General features: G+C 42.1%; 1 pseudogene; it reads right to left on the bottom strand.

Moving 5' to 3' along the window:
- Positions 1-358: 358 nt before the first annotated feature.
- On the bottom strand, positions 359-619 carry LOC108522786 (cytochrome c oxidase subunit NDUFA4 pseudogene; annotated as a pseudogene).
- Between the last annotated feature and the right edge of the window lie 6,599 nt (positions 620-7,218).

Raw genomic sequence — 7,218 nt, 5'->3', positions numbered from 1 at the left:
CTGAGCCCGGGGGCTCTCTATTTGTAAGAATTTGGGGAGAAGAGAACTTCCGCATAGCTGAACACGTGGAAGTTACTGGAGGGAGGTGCACCTGGAGAGGTCATGGAAGCTCCATGCCCCTTCCCACATACTGTGTCCTATGCATCTCTCTCATCTGGCTGTTCGTCTGTATCCTTTGTCATGTTCTTCATAATAAATGGGTAAACATATTTACTAATCAGTGTTAAAACCCAACACGATACACTAGCATGATTTTAGTGCACTTAGAGGACAAATATTTCCCAGTTAAGGGGAAAAGTTGTGCAAAGGGCCTCTGGAAGACCTTCATCCTAAATTGTTTTGTAGGGAAACATTTAATTTAGAAGTCTGGACATTTTTTTTTCAGTTTGCTGTAATCTACATTCACTGAGTAGAACTTGTATTGATCATTGGGACCCAGTTTATTTCAGGGTTCTGGGGGATTCTTTCTGTCCCAGCTAACATCTGGGTTAAACATCTGCCAGATGCAAGACATGCAGCCCTGCTCTAGTGCCTCCTGCTCAAATATATACAAAGAGAGAGATATCACACTCGAATGCTTCCTGGCCTGACCAAAGAGCTGAGGGAGCACCTGTGTAGACTGGAAGGAGGGAAGAACAAATATTTCAGACCCGGGTCTAAGTAATCCAATGCAGCATTTGATTTTTAGAGGAGACTCAGGCTATATAGAATTGAGTTAATAATACTCCTGGTTTCATAACATGCTACTCATGATTGATGTCAGGCCCTATTTGTTTATTTATTTTATAATGCAGTGTTCCCCCATTTACCTATTACTCAATCCAAAAACTAGACTATTACCAGTAACTTACATCCACCTCTGAGCTCCCCTCACTGCATCCTCCTGACCCCCTTCACTCCCACTGGAAGCAACCCTAACCTGAATTGGACACTTGGTATTTCTTTGATTTTTATTGCAAATAAGTACACACACACACACACACACACACACACACAATCAATTTTGACTCACTGCAGCCTCAACCTCCCCAGCATACACACACACACACACACACACACACACACACACACACTCTCTCTCTCTCTCTCTCTCTCTCTCTCTCTCTCTCTCTCATGATTTTGGCTCACTGCAGCCTCAACCTACCCAGCTCAGGTGATTCTCCCACCTCAGTCTCCCAAGTACCTGGGAGCACAAACGCGTGCCGTGACGCCTGGCTAATTATTTGTAGAGAGGAGTTTAGCCATGTTGCGCGGGCTGGTCTCCTGTTCCTGGACTCAACCACTCCACCCACATCTGCCTCCCAAAGTGCTGGGATTACAGGCATGAGCCGCTGCGCCTGGCAATTATACTCTTCAGTTTTGCTTGATTTTGAATTTTATGAAAAGGTTGTCATACTGCATGTAGTCTTGTGGTAACTGCATTTTTATATACTTATACCAACATTGATCCGTTGTTAAGCATAAAAGTGCAGTTCACCCATTTGCCTTGCTACATAGTATATCATGGTGTGCATATACCACAGTTGATCTACACATTCTCTTGTTTGTGATCATTTGCGTAGCTCCCAGGTTTTTGCTACTGTGGCCAGGGCTGCTGTGAAATTCTTGTCCAGTGGACATTGACAGGAGTCGCTGAGTTGTCAATGATCTTCTTTATATATTGATGCCACATTGTTTTCCAAACTGGTTGTGTTCATTTATATTCCCAACATGTTGCAAGGTGTATGAGATCCCACTGCTCTGCATCCTGTCTAACCTTTGATGTTGCCAGGTTTCTTAATCTTTGCCAATCAAATGGGTATAAGATTTATTTTGTAGACATATTTAGCATTTCCCCGACTACTGATGAGCTGAGCATATCTTCATGTGTTTATTGGCCACATAAGTTCCATCTTCTATGGAATTCCTGTTCATGATTTTTGTCTATTATCATACTGGGCTGTTTGTCTTTCTTATTGATTTCTAGGAGTTCTCAAAATATATTCTTGATAATCAATCTTTTGTCAATTGTATGCAGGATAAACATCTTCTTCCAGCTTGTACCATGTATTTCCACTTTTACATGATGTCTCTTAATAATTGAGGTATAGCATACATACAGCAAACCACAGAAACTTAAGTGTACAATTTTAACATGGTTATACACCCATGTAACCGCCATCCAAATCAAAATAGAGAGCATTTGCAACATCTCCCCATCCCCAAAGAGATAATTTTGAGAGAAGATGAGGAACCAGTAAAGAAGATTGAGGAGTGATCACTGAGATTAGAATAAACCCAATGTCTTCTCCTCCTGGTAATGGCAGACTAGACAATTCAGATAAAACCTCTGTGTTGGCCATCTGTTAGTTGGCCATCTGGTTTAACTCAATCTACAATCTCCCTCCGTCTCTCTGGTGACTGGGCTGATATCGCATAGTTCAATGACCCAACCCTCTAGTCATGTGGTTGGTCTTTCTAGTATGGCCAGCCTCTATTCAGAGTCATCTCATTGCATAAACTATCTAGGGGCCTCCCATGATTCACCTCATTAGCATAAACCATGAAATGTAGTCCGTGGTGCCCACCAGGAATGACAAAGACACGCCCATCACACAGGGTATTGCAAAGGATTAGAGGTTATCTCCTAGCACTCAGGGACAAAATCCAGGCAAATTCTTTATTACACATTAAGTGCACAGAAAAATGAATATTATAAAAAAAATTCATCTTATTGGGATCTTTCCAGATCCTGGAAATTTAGAAATGTACTGCTATGGTTTGGATATGATTGGTTTGGATATGATTGGTCTGTCCCCGTCAAAACTCATGTGGAAATTGGATCCCCAGTGTGGTGGTGTTGGGAGGTGGGGCCTTGTGGGAGGTGTCTGGGTCATGGAGATAGATCCTTCATGAACAGCTTGCTGCCATTCTTGAGGTAGTGAGTGAGTACTGGCTCTGGTGAGACTGGATTAGTGCCCATGACGGTAGGTTTAGTTACTAAACCAGCATGCTCCTCGGGTTTTCCCTCTTTGCATGTGTCTGCTTCCCCTTTGGCCTTTTCTACTATGTTTTGGCTTAGGAGGTGGCTGTCACCAGAAGCTGAGCAGCTACTGGTGCCACGCTCCTCCTACTTCCCAGCTTGCTGAATAAGACACATACTAACAATGGCCCAAAAGAGGGAGAGATGGCATTAAATTGGTGCAAAAGTAATTGCGGTTTTTGCCATTACTCTTAATAGGAAAAACTTCTGCACCAACCTAATACCACAAAAAAACTCAATTCAAGAACTTACATGAAACTGACTAATTCTTTTAAAGAGACGAATTATCAAGACCCACCCAATATAAAATAATTTGAATAGTCTTATAAATACATTGAACTTTAAGAGACCAAGCTGGCAGGATCACCTGAACCCAAAAGACTGAGACCAGCCTGGGCAACATAGTGAGGCCCTATCTCTACAAAAGATTTATGTATTAAAAAGAAATGGATTCATAGTAAAATACCTTCCAAAAAAGATAGAAGCCCAAATGATTTCACTGGCAAATTCCACCAAACATTCAAAGAAGAATTAATACCAATTCTACAATATCTCTTCCCAAAAATACAACAGTAAAGACTACTTGCCAACACATTTTATGAGGCCAGGATTACCCTGATAACAAAACCAGCCAAAGACTGTATAAAAGAAGCAAGCGAGCAAGAAACGACCGACCACCAACTCTCATGAATATAAATGCTAAAATCAAAATATCAGCAAATTGAATCCAGCAATGTCTAAAAACAAAAATATAGCTCAACCATGTGTGGCTTATCCCAGGAATGCAGGGCTTATTGAATGTTAAAAACAAACAGTAAATTTATTCCATTATATTAATGGTCAATAAAAGGAAGAAATGCAAGATCATATGAATTGATGTAGAAAAAATCTTTGGCAAAATTCAATATCCATTCAAGACATAAACTCTCAGCAAACTAAGAACAGAAAAGACTTTCCTCAACTTGATAAAGGGAATCTGCAAGAAAACTCACAGCTAATATCGTAGTTAATAGGGAACAACTGAATGTTTTCCTCCTAAGTTCATGAACAATACAAGGATGTGTACTTCACCACTTCTATTCAACATCATACTTAGAAGTCCTTCCTATTGTAATAACTCAAGAAATAGAATTAAAAGACTTTCAGACAGGAAAAGAAATAAAACTGCCTGGTATTCACAGATGTCATTATCATCTAAGCAGAGAATTCCATGGAATCCACAAAAAATTCCTAGAACTCATAAGTGAGTTTACTAAACGTAAAGCGTACTTGCTCAATACACAAAAATCAACTGTATTTCTATATACAGTAAGCATAAAAATGGAAACAAAATATTTAAAACCAGTGTCATTTACAGTAACTCCAAAAATGAAATACCTAGGCATGAATCAAAGAAATTCTACATTCTGAAAATTATACAACGATAATGAAAGAAATCCAGGAAGGCCTAAATGAATGGAATAAACATGAGCATAGGGTGTTTATGAATGGGAACACACAATAAATATATGAGTTCTCCTTGTATTGATCTATAGATCTAATGCAATACAATTAAAGTGATAGTAGGATTTTTTTTGTAGACATAGACATTATTCTGAAATTTATACTGAAAATCAAAAGAACTACAATCATTAAAATAATTTTAGGCTGGGTGCATTGGCTCACACCTGTAATCCCAGCACTTTGGGAGGCAGAGGTGGGCAGATCACTTGAGGTCAAGAGTTTGAGACCAGCCTGGTCAACATGGTGAAACCCTGTCTCTACTAAAAATACAAAAAGTTAGCCAGGCGTGGTGGTAGGCGCCTGTAATCTCAGCTACCTGGGAGTCTGCAGCAGGACAATCAATTAAACTCAAGAGGCGGAGATTGCAGTGAGCCGAGATTGCACCATTGCATTCTAGCCGGGGCAACAATAGCAAAAGTTCGTTTAAAAAAAAATGTGGGGACTTATTCCAGTGTTTGATGACTGGCTCTGGCTGGGAAAGCCCTTCACGGTTCAGTCTGTCCAGAGATTCTGGGAAGACATATCTAGCATGGTCCATGGATGGGCTTGCTGCTGGATTTCTTGGGAGAGCCAGCTTGGTGAGCAGGTAGGGTGGACCTAGCACCTGGGTTCATGGATTTGGGTCTGGGTCCTGGTGCTATGGGGACCAACATGGCTATGGGGGCCAGTCTTGCCCTGCGGTGGGCCTGAAGCCCGAGGCCATGTGGGTCAGACTTGCTTTTGGCCTGTCTGGCACCTGGGGTGGGCCTGGAGCTTGAGTCTGAGAGGGCCAACCTGGGGTCTGAGGCCAAATGAACTAGCCTGGCACTGGGCAGGTGTGGAGCCTTTAATCCTTGGGGGCTGGCCTGGAAGCTGGCTTTGTAGGTGCTGACCTGATGCTTGAGGTCACAGGGGTCAGCCTGGAGCTGGAATGGATACAGAGACTAGGTCTACGGGTGCCAGCCTGAAGTCTGAAAGTATAGAAGCCAGCCTATCATTGGGCAGACCAGGTCCAGGTTCAGAAGGGGTTTCCCTGACACTGGGGAGGATCTGGAAGCTGGGTCCACAAGTCCAGGCCTGAAGTCTGGGGGCTGTAGGAACTGGTCTGCAGGTGATGTCTGCATGTGCCAGCCTGGAGTCTGGGACTCTGGGGGCTGGCTTGCAGTTTGAGGCTGCAGGACCACCTTGGCCCCATAACAGGCCTGGCGGCTCAGTCCATGGGTGCCAGCCCAGGGCCTAGGGCTGTGAGGCTAGCCATGACCCAACACAGATCTAGAGGCTTGGTTTATGGGTGCATCCAGAGTCTAGAGCTGAGGGAGCGGCCTGGCCATAGGGCCAGTCTGGAGCCTGGGACAACCAGGGCCTGCCTGGTGATGAGGTGGGCCTGAAACCTGAGTCTGTGGGGGCTGGACTGGCACTGGGTTGGAGCTGAAGACAATGTACAGGGGTGACCTGGAGCCTGGGACTGCAAGGGCAAGGCTGGAGCCTGAGTCTGTGGGGGTCAGCCTATGCTAAATTGATTTTCAACAAGAGTGCCAAGGTCATTTATGGGGAAAGAATCTTTTCTTAAGGAAATGCTGCTAGGGTAACTGGTTATCCACATGCCAAAGAATGAAGTTGGACTCCGACGTCATACCAAATACTATGCACAAAGATTAACTCAAAATGAATCAAAAACATTAATGTAAGAGTGAATATTGTAAAATTTTAGAACAAAACATAGGGGTAAATCATGTATTTGTATTTGGCATTGGATTCTTAGAATATGACACAAAAGCACAGGCAACAAAAGTAAAAAAGATAAATGGGACTTCATTGAAATTGAAAACTTTTGTGGATCAGTGGACATTATCAAGAAAGTGAAAAGAAAACAGAATGGGAGAAAAACCTTTGCCAATCATGTATCTGATTGTCTAATATCCGGAACATATTAAAAATTCAGAAAAAAACATCAAGAAAAGGCAACTCCATTTTTGAAATAAGCAAAGGATTTGAATAGACATGTCAACAATGAAGATATGCATGCATGTAAAGGTATTCAACATCATTAGCTATTAGAAAAATGCAAATCAAAACAATAAGTACTATTTCACATCTACCAGGATGGCGATACTTTTTTCAAGATGGAAAATAAGAATTGTTGAATAGGATGTGGAGAAATTAGAACTTTCTTACATGACTGCTGGGAATATAAAATAATTCAGCCACTGTGAAAAACATTTTGGTGGTTCCTAAAAAGTTAAACATAGAATTAACACGGGACTCGAGAATTACACTCTTAGGTATATAGCCAAAAGAACTGAAAACATGTGCTCAAAGAAATACTTGTACATGCATGTTCATAGCAGCATTATTTCAAAAGTCAAAAGGTGGAATAACCCAAATATCCATCAAATGATGAATGGATAAATGTGATCTATGCATACAGTGAATTATTATTCAGCCATAAAAAGGAATGAAATAGTGATACATGCTACACTATTACAGTGTGGATGAGCCTCGAAAACATCATGCTAAGGAAAGGAAGCCAAGGTCGGGAGCAGTGGCTCATGCCTGTAATCCTAGCACTTTGTGTGGCCGAGATGGGTGGATTACTTGAGGCCAAGAGTTTGAGACCAGCCTGGGCAACATGGCGAAACGCAAACGGTGCAATCTCGGCTCACTGCAATCTCCGCCTCTTGAGTTTAATTGATTGTCCTGCTGCAGACTCCCAG

This window comes from Rhinopithecus bieti, unplaced genomic scaffold, assembly GCF_001698545.2.
Source record: "Rhinopithecus bieti isolate Rb0 unplaced genomic scaffold, ASM169854v2 scaffold_69960, whole genome shotgun sequence".
Taxonomy (NCBI): domain Eukaryota; kingdom Metazoa; phylum Chordata; class Mammalia; order Primates; family Cercopithecidae; genus Rhinopithecus; species Rhinopithecus bieti.
Note: the sequence above shows the minus strand (reverse complement) of the source record. Positions and strands in the feature narration are given on the sequence as shown.